This window comes from Lissotriton helveticus, chromosome 2_1 (assembly GCF_964261635.1).
Source record: "Lissotriton helveticus chromosome 2_1, aLisHel1.1, whole genome shotgun sequence".
Lineage (NCBI taxonomy): Eukaryota > Metazoa > Chordata > Amphibia > Caudata > Salamandridae > Lissotriton > Lissotriton helveticus.
In genome coordinates, this window is record NC_136059.1 from 118538568 (window position 1) to 118560010 (window position 21443).

Here is a 21443-nt window from a genome sequence, read left to right on the forward strand (position 1 = left end):
GTGGCAGGACGCGACTAGCGCGACGGGATGGAGGGATCGTTTGACTCGGGCTACCCCGCTTTTTGGTTCTGATAAACTTGGCAAACTGTGGAATACCAAGGGGTTCGATAAATGGGACCTCATTGGTATTAGTAAGGTGGGGGACCTCTGGGTTAAGGGTCAGGTTAAATCGTTTGAGTCGTTGCAGGAGGAGTTTGAAGTAAGTAGCTCTGAATACTTGCGTTATATCCAGGTTCGGCATGGTTTGCGGTCGGTTTTCCCGGTTGGGGAGGTAATTCCGGAGTCGTCTCCACTTGAGGACAGATTGTTGGATGGCTCTGTGCCTGATAGCACCATCTCCCTAGTCTATAAAAAACTAATCAATGATAGATCGGACCTCCTACCGCATCTTCGAGATTTGTGGACCCATGATGGACTTGAACTGGATGACGAGGACTGGCAATCTGTGATCTCCTCTCCTAAGGAGGTCTCAATCCCAGCTCGACTCCGGTTGGTTCAACTTAAGATTCTACATAGGATTTATGTCACGGGACCTCGTTTGGTCCACATGGGTTTTTCTGAGGATGGTCTGTGTAAGCGAGGAGGTGGGCAGGTGGGAACATTCCTCCATATTATCTGGGAATGTCGTGAGATCGCGACCTACTGGAGCGAGGTACATGATGTCATGAATGAGGTGACGGGGATCGCCCTTTTACCGGAGGCTAGACGCTGTTTACTGAATGTTTGGGAACCTACGGATCACAGTGTAGCTCAGACACAGTGGGTGACCCTGGGGGCCATGATTGCTAAGAGAGATATTGCTCAATTGTGGGGGTCCCCGAGGCCGCCTACGGTTGTGGCATGGAAGGAAAACATGGTCTGGTGCATGTTCAGGGAAAAGACAGTGTACCTGGCCCGGGGCCGACCCCGGAAGTGGTGTAGAGTGTGGGGACCCTGGAATGGCTACCGTGGAAATATATGTACACCACCTGTAGTGGATATCCCGGATGTCCCACTTTCCCCCTAAACCTGCATTCCACTAATGTACTATATATGCTTTAACTCTGCCCTGTCCCCCCTCCCCCTCTCATACATTGATTGCTGATTTCGTTGTATTGCTTTTCCTTCCCCGTCTTGGACTCGGTACTGTATGTAATATATTTCTTTGCCTTGCTGTTTATATACATTTTTCAATAAAAAGAAATATCAAAAAAATAAAATGCATACGGTTTTAAATCGCATGTGGTGTGATGGGCGCTAGGCGGGCTGCACGGACAACCACTGGGAAAGAGGCGGAGGACCAGCGGGATGACGCGAGGAGAGAGAGGTAAGGGGGATTGTGCTTAGAGTGTAGTGTTTAGGGTTTAGGGCAGTGTCTGGGGATTGTGCTTAGAGTGTAGTGTTTAGGGTTTAGGGCAGTGTCTGGTGATCGTAGTGTAGGGCAGTGTGTTAGGCATTAGGGTTTAGGGTAGTGTCAGGGGGTCTTACTTGTAAAAAGGCAGGGCCGATGTCGACCAAGAACCTTCAGTGTTTGCCCGGCGATAGCCGCCTCTCATACCATTCAATATTATCAAACAAAGAGGCAGGCGCTGGAGACAGGAAGGCAAGAAACAGGAGTTTATTCCGACGGAGCAGAACACGTCAAATCAGACAACAAGGTATCTTCTCGAGGTGCTCTAACCGCATCTCTGAGGCCTGGCCTCTTATACACAGGTTTATGGCTTTATTACATACATTGCATCCGTAATGTTTCTTTGAAGGCCAGAAAAGACATCCTCGGAATCCCCGGTCCAGGCCCGTTCCCACACACATCTACAGTAGAGTTCCCACCCCGATCTCAGCATGTGGTGGTTATCGCGCAGCTGGACATTCCGCTGGGAATGGGAAAGTGGGCGATTGGTCGGATCTGGAGGTGTGAGGGCATTGATTAACCCCCGCTCCTTTGATATGGGGTGAGTTCCTACTATAGGGACAATAAACTGCAGCTGCAAGGCTAGGTGGTGGCCTGGGAACGGTTCAGACAATGGACGAGGAGGGAGAGTTTATCAAAAGGCCCGCTCGCGTGAGAGAGATGAAAGGAGTGTGAGGGTTCCGCACGGGATGTGGCTCTGGGGCAGGGTCGCGCTGGAGGTGCGTTTATGGCCCAAGCAGGAGAGACCGGGGGCTGTCGGGGCGCGGGGGAATGCTTGCGAGGCCGGGGAATGAGGGGGAGAGACGCGCAGGCTATTGGCAGTGGGCAGAGAGGTCATGACACACAAAATGGCTGCCACCTACGTGCATGATGGGGCCTAAAAGGGACAAGATGGCGTGGCCACTGTTTCGTGATTTTCACTTTACTTTCAAAAGTGGCTGTGGTGAACATAAATGAACGCCGCTTATGTATACCTAATTTTAGTCATTTTCCACAGTCCCCAGTTTTTTTCATAAGTTAGTTCATTCCTGTTCATGTCATAGGTGAGGATGTACAAGCTGACATTAGTTATACAATACGCTTTGGTAGCCCATATGCATTACAGGCAGATGGAAATAATTCTGCTGTCAATGCAGACAGAATCGTACATAACCATATGTAGTCAATGTGATGGGCGGGGAGGCAGTGCATACAAAATTACATTAGCTGTGTCATACATTAGACCTGGAGATGGGGACATTACTTAGATGATGTAGGGGATTTCGTTCGAATACAAACATGATGTCATACAAAAAAATGTTCTGGCAGAATAAGGGCTATTAAGTACATTACTTGAGGTCTGGACTCCGTGAGGATCAAAAACTCGACAGCATGTTCATGTGTATGACTGGTGTTCTATAATCATCATGATACAGAGTTAACGCTTTCTTAGTTACCCATGTACTGTTGAAAGTGACCGATGTAAGGTTTCGAAAGCTCAATTGGGTGATAATCAATACAAAGTGGTTGGGAGAGGAATCCAACTTAATACAAGGGACAGTCAAGGGGCGGCAATGTTCAAAAAGGGTACGTCTTTCCAGTGTCTTATTTACAGCGAGCTATCACTGGTAGGCTCTCTTTGTTCTTCCTCTTTCGTTGGCACTGTTGAGCACCGGCGGTGGAGCTATACGTCCAGCTCTAATTCAGATTTCGCGTTGCAGGGTGGGGCCATTCTTTGCTCTCGGACCACAGTCCTGTTTTTGTCCTGTTCCCTAACTAATCTATCATAGAAACCTTAGGCGGGGTACCCGCATTCCGTTCTTCCTTCATGACAAACCCTGGGGCATATTACCAACGTTAAGCGATATTTATAGCTAACGATGCTTAGCAACTAATTTTTTAACGCTAAGCATCGTCAGAAATTATCTCAGATAAACCTTGCTATTATCAAGGTTTATCGCAAATGCGATAAAAAACGGCCGCAATGCATGAATATCGCTGAAAAGTCAGCGATATTCATGCATTACCGAGCTAATGCTCTTAGCCATGTTATCCACCTCCCATTGGATAACATGGCTAAGAACTGCTCAGGGGCAGGTGTTAGCTTTTGGAGATATTCGCGCTTAGCGCGAATATCTCCAAAAGTTGGTAATAGGAGATAGCGATGTTAGCGACTGTTTCCAGTCGCTAACATCTTGGCACGCCCACTTTGCATGTCATTAGTGATAAATATCACTGACGTGCAAAGTGGGGCCCAAGATGGTCTCTATCTCCTACTAGCTGTCGCTAACTGGTGTTAGCGACAGCTAGGTAATAGGGAGATAATTTTATCTCCGCTTTCTTGGCTTTTAAAGCCAAAAAAGCGGAGATAAACCCCCTTGATAATATGCCCCCCTCTTCTATCTTTTGTGCTCTGTTTCTTCTTCAAGTCAAGTTCAAAAACTCCATATAAAACAAGCATTTGCAATGCAATAGGTCTCGCATTAGGAAAGTTTGAGCTATTGATCTTGTAAATGACAATTTTTTTATTTATGTGTTGGTTTTGAAAATAGCTAAATTAATAGCTTTGTCATTTACAATGCCAATAGTTATAACTTTTGCCAATGTGACACCTATAGCATTTGTAATGCAACATATGTTGTATTTACGTACGTAGTATGAAGTCTCAGAGCAAGACAATGAATGCACAAGGGAGCCTATTATCTTAAGTAAAAATGCTATCTCAGAAGAATGGATACAAAGCATGAGAAACTGTGTCATGTTATCGAATGTGAGAACTTAAAATTCATTGTGTAGCAAACAACTCTTCTGAGCTTTAAGGCACTGCAGTGTCCGAGGAGAAACTGTGGTCCACATCATGTATTCTGTAATACTTACAATGCGGAAATACAACACGATAGAGAGCGTTTTATAAGATTTATTACCCGACATAATTTCAGAGCTTGACCCTTCACCTCTATTTTTGAGGGAATATGTCTGTGCAGTTCTTCTTGCTCTCTTTTGTCAGTGTGAAGCCGCAACATCTTGTCAGCTCCGTGTGCATGAGATAAATGTACCGAAGATCACAAAGAGGTAAATAGCATGAGCCGTGTCCCCGGATGTCCAACGTAGCCCAACGAAGCCCAACGAAGGCTTGATGTGTGTGACCAACGAAAACATCTACAGGTCAAATTTTCCTGGGGTAAAAACGTTACTGAAAAATTATTAATTTGAGCACCATGTGAGTTTGTGAATGTGTGTAGTAGTGATTCAAGTCGATCGACAGTGTAAAAGTTAAGTTGCATTGATTTGTGTCGCAGGAACAAATGTGCAGTTTTCAGTCGACAAGTGAGAAGATTAGAGGGTAGCTTCCCTACTGCCCCCAGTCCGCTTCAACAGCTGTAAACAGTAGAAGCAAATGTAACAGATGTTGCAGGCTAGCAGGGGAGCCTTCATTAGGGTAGTACCTATTTAGGTCAGTGTTTGATGCGAGGGCTTCTGGTCCGTTCACGCGTCAATCACAGTTTGATCCCACCTTGCACACAGCATTGCCCGACTGGTCCGCTCACTTCATCCATTTTCTCTCCTGCACTGTGAGTAATAGCACTTGCCCCGTCATATGCGCACTTTCACCTAAATACTAGCCCACTTCATGACTGGGTAAGGTGGGATAACCTCTCCGTTCATTTCTACGTTTATTCATTTTTTTAAGTTTGTTTTTGCGGAAGGCCGTTGTTTGGCTACTTTCTCTTGTGATTATATATGCACTCAACCTGTTAATAGGACATTTTTGTTACCTTCCTATTACTTTAAACTGTAATGGCTATTTCATATGCTTACAAATGTGACTGGGTTTCCATGGTTAGAGGTGCTGGCTTTGCCAGTGCTTGTTACCTCTTGACCTCGGAAGCCAGCATGGACGTTGATTTACAAAAATGCCGGAGGAATACACGTACCTGCAAGTAGATGCGCAGCCTGCATTAACTCGCTCGGTATCATTAGACTGGCCGGCGACCAGTGCTGGCGTTATAGTCACACACAACAAAGCATGCTGGGACTTGTAGTTTCGCTTTCTGCATTTAAATATGGGCCTAAAAGTACCACAACGCTCATCACCAGCACTGGAGCTATTGCACCTTGTGTCATGTGCCCCGCTGAAGGCTCTGGTGGTTATATGAATAATTAAAAAGCGCCAAGTGGGAGTCTCACAACGCTTTCATGTCTGCGTCTTGAAGGAGGGGGGCCCGGGCCCTTTCAGGACTACAATGGGATGTGGCTCCTAAGAAAGTTTAGCATAGCGCTGTTCAAAACAAAGTGGGACTCGAGGAGCTGTGCGTGGACTCCCCAGCGTGACAGAGGATGGTGCTTTAACCTGTGACGCACAGGTGACGTCCGCGGTGTTTGTTGTAGGTCTTCCTTCTGTCTGTCAGGGAGAGGTGCCAGGGCGAGCAAACAACTAAACCCGGTGCCCGGGTACTTATGTGCTGCCCGGGGACAGGCTGATAACGCGGCGCCCGAGCAGAGCAGGTAATTAATCTCGTGTAATTACACTTTTAGGGCAGGAACTCCGCAGGAAGGAGCTCTCATCACATTAACGCGCTGTATAATACAGCTGTCGTGGGGGTATATGACACACTAATGTCGGAATCTGGCACATCACCCGCATTCCATACCGGCCCTGCCCAGCTCCACAGGTGTCTTTGGGACTGGTGACATAGCAACAATAACAAAACATGGAGCAGCAGCAGGAACCGGAGACCGAGGCCGCGCCCGCGGGGAGCCCGGTGGCAGTGATCTCGGAGGTGGCAGAGAGCCCACGCTCTCCCAGGGCCGGGCTGACGCGGATCTGTGACTTGCGGAAGGAAAAAAAAAACAGAAGTCAGGCACTTTTGCCTGAGACGGGGGCGGGGCCTGCAATCCGGCAGGAAGTCCCGCCCGCCGCCACAGCCGCCGCCGCCGAGGAAGAAGTGGAGCCGGCCGACTGATGGCCTCTCCGCATCCCGGGGCTCCCAGGTGCTGGAGGGAGCCCCGGAAGTGAAGTCCTGCCCCCTGGTAACAGCGCTGCCGTAGATGACACACTGAACACGCCGAAAGAGCCCGGTAAGTGGTGGGGTGGGGGTGGGGGTCGCGCGTGTGTTCGAGTGTGTGTGTGCGTGTGTCTGTGTGTGTGTGCGTGTGTCTGTGTGTGCGCGTGGGCTTGCGTGTGTGTTTGCGTGTGTGTATGCAGTGTGTGTGTGCCTGTGTATGCCTGTGTATGTGCGCATGCGTGAGTGTAGAGTGTTTGCGCAAGGGAATGTGGACAGGAGAGGGGCACGGCGCCGTGCGCGCTCACGAGGTGAAAACTGAGCTACTCTGCGCTCGTGCACCCTTTCCTGTCCACATTCCCAATAACGGATCACAATAGTTGTCGAAGCAGACTCTGCTATCAATGCTTCGCATTGAAGCAGAGGTCGTGCTTCGACCTAAAAAGTGGAGGGGGGTGATGGGGGCGTGCTTTGGGAGGCCGAGGGAAGAGAGGGTGGAGTGGGATCAGATCTGAGACGGACCAAGGAGGGCAGAAATTTCAAGCAAGTGGGCCCATCAATCGGGCACAATGGGCTGGGACTTTCGGCACGAGCTCATCAACATGCAGGGGCTTCTGGGCAGCCCTTCTTTCCTTCACTTTCCACGTTGAGAATGGTGCCTTGTCCCGCAACTCTTTGCTCTGTGGCTCCACCTTGGTCGAGGTCATAGATATTCCCCGATCTGCAGCCAGGCTGTGCGTCACATCCGGCCCCTCTCCTCCGACGACTGCACATTATCTTTAAATGAGTACAAAAAAACAAGTCTTAGAGAACTGGCAGGGGTAGACGTTTACACACTTTAATTTCTCTCCCAACCTCAAGTAGTTGGGGAAACGTTTATTGGTCACGATAGGGTGGATGCTTAGTAATCCTTACATCGGTGTATGCTGTTAACTCATGCATCATTGCTGTAGTGCAGGTCGGGAAGCATTTTTCTATTTTCAAACATCATGTCTGTCTGGTGTTTATTCCTGTTATATTTGCGAACGTGGCAAGAAGTCTGATATCTAGAAAATTACATGGTTTATCGAATTCAAACCGGCTCCTCCAGTAAAGACTCGTGTTTTTCTAAAACAAATCCTGTTGAGCTATATTTTTCTTCAAGGTCTGCTAATTTATAAAAAGTGTGAAGTGCTATTATCATGGGTTTACAGCTACTTTTTCCAGGGAAGGACATACGTTAAGCATTTTTTTTCTTTTCTGAAAGCAACGGCTAACCTTCATCAGTTTTAGACAATTTATCTTTAAAAACAGGGTCATCAGCTACAGTCTTTAAGATTTTCTGGGACGGCTGGTACAGAACTGGGACCATTCTGGAAAAACGGGGACGTTTCGGACATTCTATTTTTGTGCAATGGGCGGTGGTAATCCGAATGACGAGGGTGGTGTTACTAATGCACTAAAACAAAAGCCACTGACATATAGTTCCCTTTTAAGGGTCAGATTAGGGGACATCAGTCGTCTTACCTGTCCTTTCTTTCTCAGCCAATTAAGTTCCGTCATTTTACAGAAAGGAGAGGTAGTAATATGGCAAAAATGCGATCGTTTTGTTTCTGTCAATTTGTTCAAACACTGTCATGTCTAAAGCCAATTATACCTGTACCGGCGAGGTACAGTGTCGTCATTTATTCAAGAGGGAGCAAGGGAGCCCTCAGAGGGAGAGAGCGTCGTGCGCACCAAATAGGCTATTAGTACACGTACAACATAAAGAGAGAGAGAGAGGAAAAACGTGTATAATAATAGGCTATTCAGTGCACACACATATAGAACAGTACGGGTCAGTTTTACGTGTAAAAACACAAGCTGAGGGAAAACATAAATTCCTAGTTTACGTACACATGGATACCAGATAGGGCGCGACAGTAAATACATCAAGTACGAAAACCTAAGACAAAACACAGAGCTATTTTGGGCAAAAGGACTTTTTCATGCGAGTTGCGTATTCTCAGTATTCCAATTAATTCATTTGGGGGTCGAGCTCTTTGTTCTCCTTCCTTCCTAATAGTAGACAATTTTTGTTGGTAACCTCGTTTCAAAAATACTTACTCCTTTTAATTGGTCGGACACTAGTCCAGTCGTGCTTGTACTCACCGTGGGGTCTTCCAACATCTAGCAAATGATAATGATAATGGGACAATTCCGATTTTTCCTATGAGGATGGAAGAAGAAGGGGCAAATCTAGAACATGACAATATCCCTAATTTCTGGGCTGAGGGGGATTTTGGATGAACCCCGACCCGGGGTACTCTTAACTTCTCTTATTTAGTCAGCACATAAATTGCTCACTGGTGCGCGTTATTACGGATATATATTTGGGGTATCGGTTGGGGTCGGGTTCGTTGCACTGCAATAACCCTTCAAGTTTCTGGTGTAGGCCACTCTCCTATTTACTAGCTCCAGAGAGAGAGTTGTCTCTAATTAAGGAATGTGCTATATTCTTTTTTTTTTTTATCTTTTTATTAACATATTGAAAAGAAACGCATCAGGTGACATACATTGCTTTCACACTTGCCATATATACATTTCCATATTACAGAATTATACATGTAGGATAACATTCAGGGATCACGGGGATTCCAACGCTACTGCTGCTTCTCTAATATCTGGAGGAGTACAAATTTCCCCTCTGTAGCCATTCCATGCGCCCTAGACCTTCCCCTATTTCCCAGGGCATCCCCTGGCAACGTATACTGACCTCTCCCTGTACATGCACCAGTCTTAATCCTCCATCCACTTCCCGATCTGGGGCACCTGACTGGCGCCCCACCACAGAGCAATGTTTTTTTTTTTTTTTTAAAACCTTTATTAGCAAAAAATATAAGACAGGTATACGCCTACAACCCACTGGGCCGGCTAGCACAATATCACAAATCCACGTAAAATTACACAGCTCAACAGCCGACAACCAGGGGTCCGGCAGCCACGATATCAGTCAATTCCTGAACGACAGGATATGGAAAGGTTTCATTTTTAAAACAACCAAACGAGAAAAAACGAAGAGGAGAAAAAACAAGGCTATGCTCTAGTTGCGTTGTCTGTTCCATATGATGCGGGGAGAGACAGTCCAAAGACATTATGTCAAACAAATAAATGGGGGGAGGGGGGGAGAGCGGGGACCCAGAGCCAGTGAATTATCGATAACACAATACAGGAAGGAGCCGAAACGCATAGTCAAGGGGAACAAGGCACGTCAGGGGGATCAATGAAAGGGGGGTCGCATATATCCCCACGGAATGAGTTCCATTGGTCCCATATCCTACCCCATTTTTTGGGCCTGCCACGAGAGATATAAACAATCTTCTCCCTGAACATGCACCAATCCATGTTGTCTTCCCACCTGGAGACCGACGGAGCCCTCTGGGAACCCCACAATCGTGCAATGTCCCTTTTCGCAACCATGTTGTCCAGCGTCACCCATTGAGTCTGAGCAACATTACAATCATTCGGTTCCCATACATTCAATAGACAGCGCCTGGCTTCAGGTAGCAGCTGAACATTCGTGACCTCACCCATCACCGCATGTATTCCATTCCAAAAAGACACAACCTCCGGGCACTCCCACACAATGTGGAGGAAGGTATCAAGCATACCACAGCCCCGCCGACACAGTCCATCCTCAGAGAAACCCATAGGCATCAATCGGGGACCCGTGACGTAGACCCGGTGCAGAATTTTCAGCTGAACGAGCCGCAGACGCGCCGGAATCTGTACCTCTTTAGGAGAGGATATCGCGGCTTGCCAATCCTCGTCATCCAATTCTAGCCCATCATCAGTCCAGGTGCTACGTAGGTGAACAAGCAAGTCCGATCGAGTATTAATAAGTTTCTTATAAATAAGGGAGATAGTGCTGTCTGGAACATGTCCGTCCAGCACCCTGTCTTCCAGGGGGGTGCTCTCCGGTATGTCAGAACCGACCCAATGGCATGTCGAATCTGAAGGTATCGAAAAAAAATTCCGAGGCATTCAAACCATATTCCTCCTGTAGCTCGGCAAAGGTCTTCACTCTATCCCTAACCCAGAGATCAGCCAACTTACTGATCCCGATGAGGTCCCATCTATCAAACCCTTTTGAAGTCCATAGTTCACCCAGCCTCTACGCGGCAAACAGAGGGGTCGCTCTGGTCAGCCTATCTGTCCATCCAGTAGCCGCAGTCGCGCTGCTCCATACCCGTACCGCCACTCCAGTGGGTCCCGACAAATTCTTCCTAGCACCTCGGGAATAAAATGCCCTGTAGTAATCCCCCCCGGGCAAGATCCACCGGTCCATTTCGAAAGCCGGATTCGGAACTGGACCATACATAGCATGATTTACGGCACTCAATTGAGATGCCCAGTAATACCGTCGTATATCAGGTAACGCAATGCCCCCATCGTACCAGGGTAGCGTGAGCTTAGCCAACGCAATACGGGGTCGGCCAGCCCACACTAGCTTCCTTTGGAGGCACTCAATTTTCGCGAAAGTAGCCAGCCGACACTAAATCAAGTGTGTTTTGCACAGCATACAGGAACCGGGGAAGAGACATCATTTTAAACAAAGCTGCCCGTCCCAAGGGGGATAAGGGCAGACCACACCAAGCCGCGACGTCCGACCGAAGCCGGGCGAGCGGAGGCAACAAGTTCCGGTCATACCGTAATGCAGGGTCAAGAGAAATATAAATCCCCAAATACTTAAAACCATCAGTACAAACCGGGATTGGGCATACTCGGGGCAAAGAAAGAGGATCACCGGTAAGCGGAAAGATACAGGATTTGGACCAATTAATAACCAGCCCAGAGTTACGTCCAAAGGAGCGCAGGACATCAAAGAGGACACCCAGCGACTTACGAGGGGACGTCAGATACAACAAGATGTCGTCAGCATACAATGATACAAGGTCCTCGAAGCCAGGGGACCACCGAATACCCTTTAGGGAAGGTTCCCATCTGAGCCAGGCGGCAAGAGGCTCGAGCGCAAGTGCAAACAACAGCGGAGACAAAGGACATCCCTGCCTCGTGCCTCGCCCAAGAGCGAAGGGCTCCGAAGCTCTACCATTAACCACCACCTGCGCCAACGGCTGTTCATACAGGAGTTTAATCCATGCAATAAATTTCGGACCAAAGCCGAACTTGGCGAGAGTGGCCCACAAATATGGCCACTCGACTGTATCAAAGGCCATCGAGGCATCAAGAGAGACCAAGATGGCCGGTTCACTAAGAGACCCCGCCCTCGCGATGACGCCATGCAGACGACGAACATTGAGGGCAGTGTTGCGCTGGGGGATTAAACCGGACTGATCCGGATGAACCAGTCCGCTAATCACCGTCGCCAGTCGATTTGCCAGTATTTTAGCCAATATCTTGGGTTCGGCATTTAGAAGTGAGATAGGGCGATACGATGAGCAGCACTCGCGGGGTTTGCCGTCTTTATGAATGACCACAATAGAGGCCAGCCTTTGGTCTCTGGGAAGAGATCCAAGGTCACGCGACGCCGCAAACATACGCAGCAAATACGGCGCCATTTTATCTGGGCAGAGCTTGTACAGCTCAACCGGTATACCGTTGGGGCCCGTAGCCTTCCCCGAACGAAGAGAGCGAATAGCGAGCGCAACCTCATCGACGGAGAAATCAGTCTCCATTAACGCCCCGTCTGACTCCGAGAGACCGGGCAACTCAAGATCACGAAGTAGCAAGCGCGAGTCCTCCTCCGGCAAGCCCGAAACCGGCGCGTACACGACCCGAAAGTGCTGGGCAAACACCTCAACTATCCCAACCGGGTCCACGACTCGCGTCCCATCGACTCTCTCAACCACAGGCACAACATGATTCATTCTATCACGCATATCCAGCCAAGCAAGCAACTTCCCCGCTTTATCACCCACATCATATAAACGCCCCTGCTGCACACGATGCATCGCCTCAGCCGAGGCAGTAACCAAAGCCCTGTAATCAAATTGCTTAAGAGCCAAAACATGCAATATCTCAGGCGTAACCCCAGCCTCCAACCGTTCCTCCAACCCAGTAATCTCAGACTCCAAACTCACCACCTCTTCTCGTTTACGCCGCTTCTCAGCAGCAACCAGGGACAGAGTCTGACCGCGGATCACAGTCTTATAAGCCTCCCATAGGGAGACCGGGGAAGACACCGATCCCTCATTTTCGGCAAAATAGAAATTCATGCATTTGACCACCTCAGATCTGATGATGGGATTCTGACAGTGCCATGGACTGATTGGGGCAATGCGGCCCCCAGTCCCCAAACAGATATCTAAGTGGAGCCATATCGGGGAGTGGTCTGAGATCCCTCTAGCCAGGTGTTTAATTTCACGCACAGAGAACAACTGCACCATCGGCACGAGGATATAGTCAAGTCTCGAGAGACTTCCATGGGCTCCCGAGTGGAAAGTATACTGAAGCCGGCCGGGGTGCAGTTGTCTCCAACAGTCGGCCAGCCCGAAGGCATCCAAGAATTTCCCCAACCATAACTGTGATGTATGGAGGAGTCTGGGGGGACTACGATCACTCTCTCCATTCACCACTGAGTTAAAGTCACCACCCAACACCAGCAAACCATCAGGCAAACCCAGAATCACCTCACCCAAATCGGCAAATGTAGTGGATTGCAGCCCAGGCGGAAAATAGATCGACAGTATGGAAATCAATTTCCCCTCCCATCGCCCCGTAATGCCTGCATAGCGGCCCCTGTCGTCCAACACCGTGCCATCTATCTCCAGGGGAAGGGAATTCCTGATCAGTATACCAGCCCCTCTCGACCCCGTAGTGAAGCCGGAATGAGCCACCAAACGATAGCCTCTTCTATTCAATGCGTGACATGTATTGCCCACCAAATGGGTCTCTTGGAGCAGGACCACATCCGGGGAACACCTCTTCAAGTATTGCAGCACAATCCCACGTTTAATCCTGTCCCCAAGACCGTTAACATTCCAGCTCAACACCCTAAGCCCCCTACCCCCCATCCCGAAAGAAGACCGACCGCCCCCCCATCCCGAAACAGTCACATGACAGTAAATGTAAAGCAAAGCGCAGCCTTGAAACAAACAAATAGAAAAGAACCCCCCCACCACCCCCAGTGAACCCATCAAACTCAAACCCCCCTCCCTGCACCCCTGCGGTAGACCGAAGAGCCACCCCAACTTGCAGTGTGCCTGTCGCCCCATGAAACTAACCTACAAAAAGCGAGAAAAGTCCCCAGAGGAGGAAGATCCCCAGAACCCCCCCACCCCCGGGCATTCACACAATGCTTGAAACATAGTCTCTAAGCCACTGCAGCGGATCCTGGTTCGCCGATGTAGACTCACTGCTCCTGGTCCTCCACGCCTCCCTCAGCGCCTCTCGTGTCCTCCGGGCCTTCCTTTCGCGTCGATAGAGTGTCCAACCAGTCACTAACCACCTCAGGGCGGTCAAAGAAAAGCGCACGATCAGCATGTTCGATTCTCAGACGGGCCGGGAAGAGCATGGCATATTTTAGCCCCAGGTCCCTGAGGCGCCGTTTCACACCCGTAAAGCCCATCCTTTGCTTCTGCACTGCCTGGGTGAAGTCCGGGTAAAAACTAATTGAAGCGTTCTCAAATTTAGTGGGCCCATTGATTCGGGATGCCTGCAGGATAGCGTCTCTATCACGAAAATTGAAGAGTCTAGCAATTATGGGCCGCGGGGCGGCTCCCGTCTTTGGCTTGCCACCCGGGACACGGTGGGCCCGCTCCACAGCGAAGAATTTACTTAGGCCTTTCGGCATCAGATGCTTGAGCACCAGGTCCTCCACCAGGATATCAACAGGCATGTCGGCAGAATTCTCCGGGACACCCACAATGCGAACGTTATTGCGCCTGGCACGGCCCTCAAAATCTTCCAACCGATTAGCAAACAGATCACAGGTAGTCCGAAGATGGCGGACCGTGGTCTGGAGGTCCGAGACATCCGTGGTCAAGCTTGCGGTCTTGAGGTCGAGAGATTTGACACGCTCGTTGGTTTTCCCAAGGTCCGCTCTGATGAGGGTGACATCGATCGCCACCGTATCTATCTTAGCTGCCAGGGTTTCATACTGCTGGCCCATGGTGGATCGGACACTCGCAATAGCACCCATAACGTCTTTCAGTGTTGGCTCCTCGTCATCAGGAGTACCGTCCCCAGCTTCCTCCAGGGCGCCACTCGATCCGCCCGGGGATCCTCTCGGTCGAGTAAATCGATCAATGGTCTGAGACTGAGTGACCCCCCCTCGGGACGAACCTCTGGCGCCGCGTCTCTCAACGACTGTTCTGCCCGTCATGACGTGTAAGGAGCCCAAACTGGAATTACAGAATTCAGTCAAAATGATCTTCGTCGTGGCAGGCTCGGAACTGCGTGTAGACAGGGACACAGCACTAGTAAAAGGGTGGCAGCGATAGCAGAATCGGAACTCCGATCGGGAATTGGGCGTTCTCAACAAAGAGCAGAAACGAAACCGAAAGTACACCAGGGGCAAAGGGCGTGGCTTATCAGCCGTTGTTGTTCAATTGCCACCTGGGTACCTCGGGGACTCAAGCCCCAGGCTGGCATTCGATGTAGGCCTCAAAGTTTAGGGTGCAGTAAGTCCGGTATCCGACGGCCAAATCGATTTTGGAAAGGATCGCTGACATCAGCAGGGCATCAATAAAAAGTACCCGTCGTCATAATCAGGATCAGTAACAGGATAGTCGCGGGAGGCGGAAGGGGTCTCGGGAGCCCTTAGCTCACGCGTCCATCTTGGAATCGCGCGAAGCTCCTCCTCGGAATGTGCTATATTCTTATTCGTTTTTCACATGCAGGTACCATGTTCGGGCTTAATTTTCCTATTCCATTAACCGTTCGATCAACACCTCAGTCATACAAGAAGCATTCTTTTGTCAACCCAGACGTGCGCCACACATAAGCATTCATACGACACAAATCAGGGCCCATGCGCACATTCATACCATACAAATTATTTTTTTCTTTCTGCGTGGAACAGGGTGCATTTTAGGTCTTCTCCATACTTCAGCTGAAATTCCGATATTAACCTGCAGAAAAAGAAAAGAGGGGGGGGGGCAGCGTTCAAAGCACATCAGCGCGCATAAACACGAAAATGTTTTTACCTACCACGTACCTGACTTATCTTCTTTGGGATGCAGTACCTTGCATCTCGGCATTGAAGCCCAGAGGAACTGGTCTACTGTCCTATTCATAGATATATCTAAATATCAGGATCTTTACCTATTGCTTATGCTGCGGGAATGTAAAATACGACAGATCCTGACTATTCTTTTCGCGTTATTTCTGTGTACCATGTCTTTCTAATTTTTCATAACCAAAATTGCTTATATTTTATTTGCCCTTTATTTATTTGAGGATAGTAGCCTTTATTCGAGAACCTACCAATCTAAGTGACTGTTATGAGGCTAGTTCCACATATTTAAAAAGCTTTATTTGTGAAGATGTCAGCATTCAAATACGGGCCTCCAACCATGTAGGCCGGTCACGGAGCAGACGGGAAACGCATGAGGTAAGGAGACATTACACTGTAGTATAGAAGTAAGTAAAGGACGAGCCATTTAATTGAAAAAACTAAACGCGACTAACGGTTGCAGGACCAGTGAAGGTTTTTTTTTATAGTTGGAAGTATAACAGGATCAGTTACAATAAAATCGTCCATACGCACAACCTGGGCGAATATCATGAGTAACATTACTTCGAAGCTATAATAATACAATAATTAATAATGACTAAAAACCACATCAATAGGGTTGTCCGCATGCCCAGCCAGTACCCTTCCCCGCCCGCCGTGTGCACAAAGACCGCATACATATCCCATAACATCAAGGCTTAAGCAACTAGAACGTCATAAGGAGTTGCAAGTCCCGCCTATACTGGCGCCATTTTGGTCAAGGCCGGGCGGGTCCAGAGTATAGTCCAAATGCCTCCAATAACTAGTGGTCGGACCAGAACCCCTTTCAGCAGTTCAAAAAATTCCGTTAACGCCAGCAGAAAGGACAGGCGGCATGAACCGCGACTTAAAGGTGAGGAAGGCAAAATCTTCCCTACCGGGTCACGCTGAGGTACCACCGGAGCTGATCGAGTTGGCAGTCTACAGTGTCTCTTACAAAAGCTGGCGTCAGCATGAGAGCACCACCATCTTGTGACAACGTTGTGGCCACTCCAGGGAGCGGGACAGCAGTCGTGTCCCTCCACCGATGCGCTGAATCAGCCTTTCCTACGGCACCAGATGTGGACAAGGCGGCGGTCACCCGGGGCAGCGGCATATCCATGGGGGGGGATAGTCGGGCAACAGTGGCGGTTGCCCCCACCCGCCCGCGGGAGTCGAGGGCCAATGACTCTCGTAGAATCTTTAAAACTGAGAGGACGTCTTCAAGAGTGGGGCTCATGCCCGAGCAGGCAAGCATCCGAGTTCCATGGTAGCCCAGAGCCATCCTAGTGGACCAGGCCCAAATCCGGGGAGCCGGCCGCCATCTTGTGAGTCCCGCAGCAGCCGCCCTTCACCACGGCCACCGGAGCGGGTCCCCCGGCCAGTCAACCGCGGGGGCCCGTTGAGTGGAACGCTAATGGCAATCTTGGTGCAGGAGAGGAACCTCCACCTGGAGGGGGAGGGGGCCGTCCGCGCCGCCTCTCCGCGGGCGCCCCACGCCATCTCCTGGCGAAGGCATACAAAATGGCCGGACCCACGACCCTGAGTTTAAGAGTCTCATGCTCGATCGATTGAGCTAGCCGGGCCCGGCAACAGAAAGGGGTGCGGGGGGTGAGGAGAGCCATCAGCAAGGCATCCCCCGCACACAACTTGCTGGACACCACCTCTGGACGTTCTGGGGACGGGCCTCGGCGCGTGGTGTTGCCTCCGGGCTATTCGCACAACGGTCCTCCACCCCAGGCCGCCACCGATGCTACCTCGCCGGCTGATGGCTTTTGTAGACTTTCTATAGCCCAAAGCCAACTAAAAAGTAGCCCAAAGTAGCCCAACATTGCTACTTTAAGGAAGGAGGGACAGGAACAGCGTCAAGCAGACGGCGAATGCATTGGGATTGATGTTGCAGCCGGCTGCCATGTAAATATTTGTATAATAAAATGTTTTAACATATTACTTTGCTGGAGTGTTGTATATAATTTTATAGTATTTGTATAGGGTTTGTCGTCATTTGGGCGGGGTGGGCGGCGGAGTCGAGCTGTCTTGCGGCCATCATGGCGTCGAGCTCGGCTCCTCTCACTAGTTTCATATTTCTCATGAGGGGTTGTTCCTAATGTTTCTATTTTAGCGAGGTAAAAAAAAAGAGATCCCATCAGTGGGCTACTGACTTCGCTCGATTCCTTTTGTTTTTTCTAGCGATTTTTATGTCATATTTCGTTGCAAAGATACAGCGGCTAATCCGCATTTTATATACATGTCCTTTTTATTAGGGGTGCCCTCCGGTGGAGCCGGATGATCTACCTCTAATAAACGGTCCGGGCTGAACCAACTACTGAACAATGGGGAGAAGATAGGCATGACGGGTTACAATGGGGACAAAAGTCTGCACTACCTATCCTTCACTACTTTGCGGAGACTAGGCAGAATATTTCTATTCTACAGTATTCCCAAATAGGGAATACCCAAAGAGAGAACTAATTCCAAACAGTCAATGTTCGGAAAAACAATCAATCAAATGAGGGATAAAAATAGGCACGACGGATTACAACGGGGGCAAAAGCCTGCGTTACCTATCCTTCACTATCTTCAAAGACTAAACAGAGTATTGCGACTCTGTGCTTGTTTGCAAATAGAGAATGATCCAAAGAGAACCAATTCCAAAACAGTAAATGCTTGGATAACAATCAATCAAATGGAGAGGGAAGCAGGCACAACGGATTACAACGGGGGCAAAGGCCTGCGTTACCTACCCTTCACTATCTGCAAAGAGAGAATACTCCTATTCTTCCCTGTTTGCAGACAGAGAATCTCTCAGAAACAATCAAATGAGTAATACAAGTATTTTCAAACAATCAAGCAATCAATTCGCAATTCGTCGTGTTACACGACCTTACCCGGACCGCATGGACAGTTTCTCGTCTTCCGCTTCCAGCGCCTGATCGTCCTCTATTCTCCGTAATTGCTGTGGCACTCCTGATGGTTCCCAGTCAGGACCGTAGATCACTCGAGAGAGGTCTGCTCGGAACCGGTGAAGTTCGGATGATCGGCTGCCAGACGAGGGTCTATCGGGCAGGTGCACTCCCGATCGTTGCAGTCGTTCACTCTGTCGTTGGGACCTCTCCCACTGGATCCACGTGTCGCTGATGGGCCCCACGTTTGGGACGCCAATTGTAAAAAGGCAGGGCCGATGTCGACCAAGAACCTTCAGTGTTTGCCCGGCGATAGCCGCCTCTCATACCATTCAATATTATCAAACAAAGAGGCAGGCGCTGGAGACAGGAAGGCAAGAAACAGGAGTTTATTCCGACGGAGCAGAACACGTCAAATCAGACAACAGGGTATCTTCTCAAGGTGCTCTAACCACATCCCTGAGGCCTGGCCTCTTATACACAGGTTTATGGCTTTATTACATACATTGCATCCGTAATGTTTCTTTGAAGGCCAGAAAAGACATCCTCGGAATCCCCGGTCCAGGCCCGTTCCCACACACATCTACAGTAGGGTTCCCACCCCGATCTCAGCATGTGGTGGTTATCGCGCAGCTGGACATTCCGCTGGGAATGGGAAAGTGGGCGATCGGTCGGATCTGGAGGTGTGAGGGCATTGATTAACCCCCGCTCCTTTGATATGGGGTGAGTTCCTACTGTAGGGGCAATAAACTGCAGCTGCAAGGCTAGGTGGTGGCCTGGGAACGGTTCAGACAATGGACGAGGAGGGAGAGTTTATCAAAAGGCCCGCTCGCGTGAGAGAGATGAAAGGAGTGTGAGGGTTCCGCACGGGATGTGGCTCTGGGGCAGGGTCGCGCTGGAGTGCGTTTATGGCCCAAGCAGGAGAGACCGGGGGCTGTCGGGGCGCGGGGGAATGCTTGCGAGGCCGGGGAATGAGGGGGAGAGACACGCAGGCTATTGGCAGTGGACAGAGAGGTCATGACACACAAAATGGCTGCCACCTACGTGCATGATGGGGCCTAAAAGGGACAAGATGGCGTGGCCACTGTTTCGTGATTTTCACTTTACTTTCAAAAGTGGCTGTGGTGAACATAAATGAACGCCGCTTATGTATACCTAATTTTAGTCATTTTCCACATACTGTTGGGGTAGTGTATTAGGGTTTAGGGAAGTGTAGGGTACTGTTTTAGGGACGGGTCAGGGGGTTGTACTGTAAGGTAGTAATTAAGGATTTAGGAGTTAGGGCTTAGGGTTTAGTGTTTAGAGAAGTGTATAGTTTTGTACTGTATGATAGCGTTGTGAAGTGTGTGTTATGCAGGGTAGTGTATTAGTTTGGGGGTTATTTCAGGGAACACATCGCGATGTTAAAGCATGCGCGGTGTTTGTGTGCATTCTAAATGTCTTTTGCATGCATTTCAATGGGAAGCGAAGTAATGGTTTGCATTGTGAAAGGTTGCGTTGTGAATGTGCATGCAATGTAAAGACGGCGCTGTTAAGGTTTGCGATGTAGCATCATATATCTGTTTAAAGGGTCTCATCAGATCAAATCGGTGGTTGAGCACGAGGAAGAAAAGAGAATTTCAACCACTTATGTTCCAGGTTAATGTGATTACTGTATTTGTAATTTATATTACATCGTAGTAGTTGGCCCAATCTGTGTAAGGATCTGGAGTGCCCAGATCAACCTGCCTAGAGAAAGAGAAACGCTTCTTTAGAGAGTCTTTAGAGAGTCGACTTGTAAAGTAACTGGATTAGAAGGAGGCCCCTGGGAAAGCCACTTGTTGCTTGAAAGGACGTCCTTAAGGCACCTCTGTCATAACAGGAAGTGCTTGGATGTAGCATTCTTGTTCGTCTGTGGATTCGTCACTCTAGAGGTGTGGCGCCGCGGCCCGGGCGACTGACGCTGGATGCTGGGAATCACGGTTTGATCCCCGGCTCCGGTGGCAGGGGTCTGCCCAGTACCATGCGACTCTGGGCAATAGTTCGCTTAATATTCCCAACGGCCCCCAGCACCGAGATACCCCTTCGGGGGTGATTTGTGCACTATACAAGTACTGGATTTACATTTTACATTTTTACACTAACCATGATATCCATAGAGCTACTGGAATTATTCGGCAAAGTAATATTAAATTATGCGGCTTGGTGACTCTATTACAATACAAACGAAAGTACTTTTTACTACATTTATTGGCATTACTTTCTGCCTACTTTGGGGCATATTACCAAGCAATAGCGATAATTATCGCTATTGCTTGGTTAGAGACAAAAATTTACCGCAGAGCTGCGGCGATTTTTATCGCAGATAAACCTTGGTATTACCAAGGTTTATCTCCTAAGCGATAAAAATCAGCCGCAATGCATGAATATCGCTGTAAAGTCAGCGATATTCATGCATTACCGAGTGAATGCTCTTAGCCATGTTATCCATCTCTCATTGGATAACATGGCTAAGAACTGCTCAGGGGCAGGTGTTAGACTTTGGAGATATTCACGCTTAGCGCGAATATCTCCAAAAGTTGGTAATAGGAGATAGCGATGTTAGCAACTGTTTCCAGTCGCTAACATCTTGGCACGCCCACTTTGCATGTCATTAGAGATAAATATCACTGACATGCAAAGCGGGGCCCAAGATGGTCGCTATCTCCTACTAGCTGTCGCTAACTGGTGTTAGCGACAGCTAGGTAATAGGGAGATAATTTTATCTCCGCTTTCTTGGCTTTTAAAGCCAAAAAAGCACAGATAAACCCCCTTGATAATATGCCCCTCTGTCTTTTTAAGATGCATGCACACAAGAGATCCCAATGATCCAGGTAACAGAATTAGGGGAAGACAACTCGTACTTCAGCAGTTCTGTACAAAAATATGATTCATCAACAAGTCATGTTTTTTTTCCTTGCGTGAGAGCACAGGAAATCTGTAACATTTATTTTGCTTTTTCTACCTACTACATTAAA